Source organism: Octopus bimaculoides, chromosome 22 (assembly GCF_046866305.1).
Source record: "Octopus bimaculoides isolate indiv1 chromosome 22, ASM4686630v1, whole genome shotgun sequence".
Classification (NCBI taxonomy): domain Eukaryota; kingdom Metazoa; phylum Mollusca; class Cephalopoda; order Octopoda; family Octopodidae; genus Octopus; species Octopus bimaculoides.
Genome location: NC_142949.1, coordinates 28,992,588 through 29,001,801, shown reverse-complemented (window position 1 = coordinate 29,001,801; position 9,214 = coordinate 28,992,588). Strand labels below are relative to the sequence as shown.

The window sequence follows — 9,214 nt, the reverse complement described above, 5'->3', positions numbered from 1 at the left end:
TACCATTTTATCCTCCTCCCATACTTATCTCAACCATCGTCATCATCAACACTATCTCTAAACAGCAACGCCACCATAGGTTATGTGGAAACGATGAACGTGTTTTGAAGGCAGATAATCAAAGAACTTTACATTGTAATACTTTATGTAAAGTAAATATAACAGATGAAAAATCCATCAAGAATCCATAAAAATTCCCAGATCAATACCAAAATTTCATCATATGTTCCTTGTGTCACTACCAACTTTTCCTGCAAGTTTCATCAAATACCGTTCACAACTTTTAAAGTTATTTTGCACACAGACAGACAAATGCGGAGGTAATAATAACCCTTTCTACTAAAGGCACAAGGCCTGAAATTTTGGGGAAGGGGGGGGGGGAGAAATCGATTACATTAATTCCAGTGTATCACTGGTACTCAATTTATGAAGCCTGAAAGGATGAAAGGCCAAGTCGACCTTGGCGGAATTTCAACTCGGAACACAAAGAAAGGCGAAATGCTGCTAAGAATTTTGTTTGGCATGCCAATGATTCTGCCATCTCTCTATAATGATAATAATCTGTCAAAATATGGGGAAAGTTATAGAAAATTCTGTCTCAAGAGTTGAAAAATAAAGTTTACAAAAACTTTTGTAAATATTTTGTAAATAGGCGTAGGAGTGGCTGTGTGGTAAGTAGCTTGCTTACCAACCACATGGTTCCGGGTTCATTCCCACTGCCTGGCACCTTGGGCAAGTGTACTCTACTATGGCCTTGGGCCGACCAAAGCCTTGTGAGTTGATTTGGTAGACGGAAGCTCAGAACGTAAAGAACAAATGTCTCAGGTATTTTGTATCAACCGATACTACCAACCTTGTAATAGCGTGGCTTTAATGATGTCACTTGTCAGTGGTTTCCATTTATAGTTATGTCCCTTTATTGTCTATAGGGGACGTAACTTATCTCTGAATAGGTGCTTCACAATGAAATAAATAAACTTGAAATTTTTAATTTACTTCGAGGTTAATAGTTTACGTCCCCGTAACTTAGCGATTCGACAAAAGGAGACCGATAGAATAAGTACTAGGCTTCCAAAGAATAAGTCCTGGGGTCGATTTGCTCGACTAAAGGCGGTGCTCCAGCATGGCCGCAGTCAAATGGCTGAAACAAGTAAATGAGAGTAAAAAAAAAAGAGAGAATATATATACATGAGAGAGAGAGAGACAGACAGACAGATGTGTGTTGTTGGGAGAACAAACGAAGATGTAAGAGAGAAGGGGAGATGTAAAGAGGTATAGGAATAGAGAGAGGAAGAGAAAAGGTGATAGATAGAGGACGAGCAAAGTGGTAACCAGCCATGACAACGCAGCATGGTCACAATGGCGGCCTTAGCAACAAGTGCTTGACTTTAAAAGTATGGCTGACTCATTGATGAATCACTGGGGGTCCTTCTGGATTCAAGTGATCGTTGGGACTTTGAGGTAAGTAGGAGTGTTAACAGTGGTGATGGTGGTGCTGGGAGTAGTGGTGGTGGTGGCGATGGGGATCTTGTTGCGTGTTAGAAGCAGGGGGTGGTGTTGGAGGCGTGACTGAGCGTGTTTAAGTACTCGCTTGCGTGTATGCATGGTGGCTAAATAATTGATTATACTAATATGCAACAATGAACACATGCATGCATGTACGTAAGTTGTATTCAAAGTTAAGATTAAGGTGTAGACATTAAAATGCATGTATGTATGTATATGTATATGTATGTATGTGTATGTATGTATGTTCTTATTCACTTTTATTTCAAGATTTCTTGCCAATAGAGAAAGTGCTGGTTTCTAACCTAGATCCAACGTTCCTTCATTGGAATTTCAACATCAACAACAGAGGATTTTTGTTTGTATGTATATATGTATGTATGTATGTATACGTGCAGATTTACGTTTTGCTTTAAGTATGTATTCTTATGCATATAGTTGCATGTCTAGACATGTATGTATGTATGTCAATTTTATTTCAAGACTTTTTGCTAATTGAGAAGAGCTGGTTTCAAACGTAGATGCAAGGCTCCTTTACTGGAATTTCAACAACATCAACATCGTATATTTATATGTATGTGTGTGTGTGCGTGTGTGTGTACGTGTTCTCTTGACCTCTTGCATATAGTTCTGTGTCTAGACACGCATGCATACATGTATGTCATTATCCAGTTTTATTTCAAGATTTTTTATTTCAAGATTTTTTGCCAACAGAGAGAGAGAGAGAGAGAGAGAGAGAGAGAAAGAGAGAGAAAGAAAGAAAGAGAAAGAAAGAAAGAGAGAGCAAGAAAGTGAGAGAGAGAGCTGCTTTCTAATCTAGATCCAAGACTCTTTCATTACAATTTCAATAACATCAACTGGATATCTTTGTATGTATATATGTATGTATTTGTGCAGATTATTGTTTTTTTAATGCATTCTCATACATATAGTTGCATGTCTAGACATGTATGTATGTATGTATGTCTTCTGCTGTTAATTATTTAGATTCTTTTCCTGAACAAAGAACTGGTTTCTAACAGTGATACAAAGTTCTTTCGTTAGTGTAAATAACAAAAATAATGTCACATTCTAAACTTGAGAGAAGTCTTGCATATTTTTACTGTTCCACTTACAGATTATATTTGTAATGTGTGAATCAAATGGTTAATTTCTTTTTCTGAAGATGTATGTGTGTGTGTGTATGTGTGTACAGTGGTCTAGCTTGTGTGTGTGCCACCTTTTACTGTGAACTTATCTCTCCGTAAACTTTTATCAATCCTGAGAGGATGAAAGGTAAAGTGGACCTCGGCATGTTAACGGTTCTGCCAGTTCACCAAAGGTAAGATAGGTGTTGGGTAGCAATAGAGGTAATCCAGATGTGAGACCGCAAGGGTTGGTGGTCCAGCAGAGGAGAGCTAGAATGTATTGGACGAATGGGGGGATGTGGTATGGTGAGGTAGTCTAATACAGGCTCCATTATGTAGGTGGAGAGAAGAGTAGAAAGATGAGGAGGTTAGACTAAGAGTAGAATGCCTGATGTGGTCAGCACATGTGGTGGAAAGATGAGAGATGGGCAGGGTATTGGCCCTTCTGGGTGATGAAGAACTACAAGAGTCATGGAAGAGAGAATGAGCAATTAATATATAAGTAGGTGTGTGAGGATGTAAAGGGAACAGAACAGTAATGTAGGTTTGGCAGTGATGTGTGTGTGTGTGTGTGTGTGGAGGCGCAATGGCCAAGTGGTTAGGGCAGCAGACTCACGGTCATAGGATCGCAGTTTTTCGATTCCCAGACCGGGCGTTGTGAGTGTTTATTGAGCGAAAACACCTAAAGCTCCACGAGGCTCCAGCAGGGGATGGTGGCGAACCCTGCTGTACTCTTTCACCACAACTTTCTCTCATTCTTACTTCCTGTTTCTGTTGTGCCTGTAATTCAAAGGGTCAGCCTTGTCACACACTGTGTCACGCTGAATATCCCCGAGAACTATGTTAAGGGTACACGTGTCTGTGGAGTGCTCAGCCACCTGCACGTTAATTTCATGAGCAGGCTGTTCCATTGATCGGATCAACTGGAACCCTCGACGTCGTAAGCGTCGGAGTGCCAACGACGACGATATATGTGTGTGTGTGTGTGTGTATATCGAGAGAGAGAGAGAGGCAATTATGCAAATAAAGAAATTAGGTGTATAGAATATGATATAATAGTTTGTGCATGAAACACAAAATATGTATATGTGTATACATGCCAAACAACACAAAACAAAAAATGAAGACTTTCAGATGATGTATATTTAAGTGCAAATGACAGAGAAAATTAAAAGGGTAGAAGAAAGATAAGCCCAATAGCTGTTTCTGGAGGCTTGGAGATATCCGATAATGTTAGTAGATGAGATCTCTGGATCTCATCTGTGGACTATATATATATATATATATATTGGACGGGCTTCTTTCAGTTTCCATCTACCAAATTCACTCACAAGACCTTGCTCAGATGGAGGCTTTAGTTGAAGACACTTGCCTAAGTTGCCACATAGTAGGACTGAACCCAGAACCATGTGGTTTGAGAGCAAACTTCTTACCACAGAGCCACATGTAAAATATACATACATACATATATATATATATATATATATATATATATATATATATATATATATATATATATATATCATCATCATCATCGTTGTTTAATGTCCACTTTCCATGCTAGCATGGGTTGGACGAAATATATATATATATATATATATATATATATATATATATATATATATACGTGTGTGTGTGTGTGTGTGTGTGTGCGCCTACAAACATACATACATGCATGCATGCGTACATATACACATATATACATACATGTCTAGACAGGCGTATATGGATGAGAATACATACATAAAACAAAACACAAATTTTCACATATACATACACATGCGTGCACGTATATATATATATCTATATATATATATATATATATATATATTATAGCTTCTAAAACATTGCCCCTGTGTCAAGTTATTGAGGCTGATTTAACCAAGTGTACTCTTTTAATCCAACTCTGAAGATTTGCTGAAGAAATATATAACTTGAGTTACTTCCCTCTAAATAATTTCCTCCCTTACAAAAATCCAGCAATTTACAAGGGAGACAATTAAGGAATAATCAGAAGGGGGTCATTTCCCTTGAAAATTTTAATTTGTTGAGATTTTTTTCTGAGTATTTTTTATTTGCTTCAGTCTGTGGCCATGCTGGGGCACCGCCTTGAATGGTTTAGTCGAACAAATCGACACCAGTACTTATTCAAATTTAATCGGTCTCTTACCAAAAAGCTCAGCTCAACGAGTGTAAAACAAATCAACACTATTAAGCAATGGCAGACACACACATACACACAAGATGGCCCTCAACAGAGTTTCTTTCCACTAAATTCACTCCCAAGGAATTGGCTGGGCTGAAACTATAATGGACGATATTTGGCTGAAGTGTCATGAAGTAGAGTGGAGGTACATGGCTCAGTAGTTAGAGTGTTGGACTCATGATTGTAAGATTGTGGTTTCAGTTCTTGGACTGGGCAATGCATTGTGTTCTTGAGCAAAACACTTCAATTCACATTGTTCCAGTCCATTCAGCTGGCAAAAACGAGTAACCCTGAGATGGACTTGCGTCCCATCCAGGTGTAGAATTTATACGCCACAAAACCGGGAAACTGACCCTTATGAGTCTGAGAGTGTAATGCGTGCTTTTACATGCCACCGGCATGGGTGCCATTTACATGACACTGGTATCTGTCACAACCGCGATTTTGCTCAGCTTGATGGGTCTTCTTCTCAAGTACAACATAATGTCGAAGGTCATGGTCATTGCCACCATGAGGCCCAACATTCAAAGGGAGCTTGGTCACTTTGCCTCCATGAGGCCCATATATATATATGTATATAACCATATTCGATGACTGGCACCTGTGCCAGTGGAGCACTAACAGCACTGTCCAAGCATGATCATTGCCAGAGCAGCTGTCTGACTTCCGTGTTAGTGGCACATAAATAGCACCATTTGAGCGTGATCATTACCAGCGTCATCTTACTGGCACTTGTGCTGGTGGCACATTAGAAAATCATTTGAGCGAGGTTGTTGCCAGTGCTGCTGGACTGGCTCCTGTGCAGGTGGCACATAAAAGACACCTTTTTGAGCGTGGCTGTTGCCAGTGCCATGTGACTGGCACGTGAAAGCACCCACTACACTCTTGGAGTGGTTGGCGTTAGGAAGGCCATCCAGCTGTAGAAACTCTGCCAGATCAGATTGGAGCCTGGTGCAGCCATCCGGTTCACCAGTCCTCAAGTCAAATCGTCCAACCCATGCTAGCATGGAAAGCGATGATGATGATGATGATGATATATATATAAAGGCAAAAGAGACACCTTAGGGTGAGGTATAGTTAAAGTGGGTCATAAAGGTCAAAAAAAGAGTTATATTGCAATAGATTCTTCTAAACGCCCAGAGAGAATCGTTAGAAATGGTAGTTAACTTTTGCTTTCAAGGTGACCTAATTAATAGTGGAGAAGGAAGTATGAAGGTACAGGTTGACTGTGTGATGCTTGTGTACAAACTGTAATGTTACACAGAATAAGATGTGAGTTCTGAAAGCAGAAGACCTGAAAAGAGTTGGTGGGTGCAAATAAAGTAAGGAAGCTCTACTTGATGTATAATGTCAGTGTGTATGGTTGATGGAGTACAAATGCGTTGAGAGGAAAACTGAAGGTAAGAGAAATTAGATTCAGTATTGTGTTGGTTTGAACATATTGCATATTAATAATGATCAGGAAAATGGAGGTTTTTGCCACATCTATAATTTTATGAAACAGTTATCTATAGCATTTTTTCATGGACCTACATGTGTTTCAAGTGCATCGACTGCACACTGTTAGATATGCAACCTCCTGGTGCCATTTTCTATACAGTTTCATCAGAGCCCATTACTTACTGCCATTTGAAGTTAAGCTGAAGGAATCAGCAAGCCGAGTGAATAAAGTGTTTTTTAGGAGGTGTATATATATATACACCTCCTATATATATATATATATATATATACATATATATATATTCTTTCTTCCCCCTTTTGTTATCTCCCCTTTTTCTTAGCTCTCCTGCTTGAACTTTCTAAACTTCCTGTCCATAGAAGCCATGACAGAAGCTATGGTAGATCGTTGACCAAACACTATTCAATTTTTTTTCTCCATGTTTTTCTCCTTGTTTTCTCCGTATTCTTTCTGTTGAAGAGCGTAGCTTGAGACGTTAAAGACTTTCTGTATTCCCGAGCGTCAAACTAACACATCCTTTTGTTGTTTACACCACCTGTCCTCGTCTGTTGTTGTTTTTTTCGTACATTCTCCCATATATATACATATAGTTGAAATTCACAGAAAAACAAAAGACAGGTGTATAAACAACAAGCAGGTGTATTAGTTTGATGCTCGGGAAGGTGAGAAAGTCTTTTACGTTTCGAGCCTATGCTCTTCAACAAAAAGGAACACAAGGAAATAAACTGAGTGAGATTAAAAAAAAAAACTCGTGCAGTTAGCGGTCAATCATGGCAACTGATTGGAAAAAAGGTAGTTCAACAGGAGAGCTAGGAAGAAGGGGAGATAATAAAGTACTGGTGATCTCAAAACGAAGGTTCGTGTGCATGTGTATATGTGTAAGTGTGTGCATGTGGATAGGGGCTAGTGACTTTGATGTGTGCATGTGTAAGTGTGTGCGTCTGTAATGTGTGAGTGTGTGACCCAACATTATCTGTCATATGAAGGTTAACAATCTTTCGATACTCTTTACTCTCTTTCTCATTTACTTGTTTCAGTCATTCGACTGTGGCCATGCTGGAGCACCACCTTTAGTCGAGCAAATCGACCCCAGGACTTATTCTTTGGAAGCCTAGTACTTACTCTATCAGTCTCTTTTTGCTGAACCGCTAAGTTACGGGGACGTAAACACACCAGCATCGGTTGTCAAGCGATGTTGTGGGGACAAACACAGACACACAAACACACATATATATACATATATACGACGGGCTTCTTTCAGTTTCCGTCTACCAAATCCACTCACAAGGCTTTGGTCGGCCTGAGGCTATAGTAGAAGACATTTGCCCAAAGTGCCACGCAGTGGGACTGAACCCGGAACGATGTGGTTGGTAAGCAAGCTACTTACCACACAGCCACTCCTGCGCCTATATATATAAATACATACAGACATGCATTTAATTTTTTTAAAATAGCATTTTAGTCTACTGTCTAATACAATCTACTACATTTTGAAACTTTCATGCTACTTTTTGTGAAACTGATCCAGTAACCCTGTTGCAATAAGACACTGTGTGTGTGTGTGTGTGTGCATGTGTGTGTATTTTTTGTTTGAGTTTACATATGACTGATTTCTTCTATTTTTCTCTGTCTTGCAGATTGCCTCCAAGATAAAATCTTGAATAAAGATGGACAGTTGACTTAATATTTCTTGGACTTGTTAAAGAAGTTTTATCAAAAGAAACAAACGCATACACACACACAAAAAAAAGACAAATCAAAAAACAAACATACAATAATTTTCAATTTAAAAGAAAAAAGAAACAAGCAAACAAAATCAGTGCTTAGTAATCTTTGATTAAAAAACAATTTGGTCTTTTTTGGTTCAGTAGTTTCTGAGATAATGATATTAGACACTCAAAAAAAATCAATCAAGCAAACAATCAGGAAAACGTGATTTAACTGAGGCACCTAATATTTTGGTGGTTGAATATCTTGTATAGTAATAAATTATGATAATGATCCTAGTGTTACACAGTGGTGCATACTTGGATTAACAGTATCCTTTCTATATATATAAAGTAGACACAGACAGACAGACACACATCCACACACATGCAAATACAAGGCATTGAAGTTCTGAGCCAATAAGGTAGTATATGTATGTTCACTTGTTCTGCTGAAAATAACTGGCTCTCTGTTGGTAATGAAAATGAGGGTTTCAGCTGATTCGATCAGGAGAACAGCCTGCTCATGAAATTAACGTCCAAGTGGCTGAGCCCTCCACAGACACGTGTACCCTTAACATAGTTCTCAGGGAGTTTCAGTGTGATGCAAGATGTGACAAAGCTGGCCCTTTGAAAATACAGGTACTACTCATTATTGCCAGCTCAGTGGACTGGAGCTATGTGAAATAAATTGTCTTGGTCAAGGACATAATGTGTTGCTGGGAATTGAACTCACAACTTTATGATCATGAACTGAATATTCTAACCATTAAGCCACATGCAGATCACATTTTGATTTTTTCATAGACCGCCTGACTGGCCTTCATAGGATTTTCGAGCGAGATCGTTGCCAGTGCGGGTGGCACATAAAATACACCATTTTGAGCGTGGCCGTTGCCAGTACTGCCTGACTGGCCTTCGTGCGGGTGACACGTAAAAGCACCCACTACACTCTCAGAATGGTTGGCGTTAGGAAGGGCATCCAGCTGTAGAAACTCTGCCAAATCAGATTGGAGGCTGGTGTTGCCATCCGGTTTCACCAGTCCTCAGTCAAATCGTCCAACCCATGCTAGCATGGAAAGCGGGCGTTAAACGATGATGATGATGATGAAAGGTCATGTAAGATAGCATCGTTGGAGATGAACTATGTTGCAATAAATGATGGGATGGTCATGATTGGAATGCCTTTGATTATCAATCAACTTGGCTA

At 39.2% G+C, this 9,214-nt stretch overlaps 1 protein-coding gene across 2 annotated transcripts in view; it reads left to right on the top strand.

Annotated features, from left to right (window-relative positions):
* The first annotated feature begins 1,091 nt into the window (after positions 1 to 1,091).
* LOC106873056 (HEAT repeat-containing protein 4) overlaps positions 1,092 to 9,214 on the top strand; it is a 401,083-nt gene continuing 392,960 nt past the window's right edge. Inside the window, exons 1-2 of one of the 2 annotated variants that reach the window (XM_089339954.1) lie at positions 1,092 to 1,461; positions 7,936 to 9,214. The exon at positions 7,936 to 9,214 is cut by the window's right edge and continues 750 nt beyond it. The gene's annotated coding sequence lies outside the window, so the exon portion shown is untranslated. The remainder of the gene's footprint in view (positions 1,462 to 7,935) is intronic. The other variant, XM_089339953.1, reaches the window with a different exon arrangement.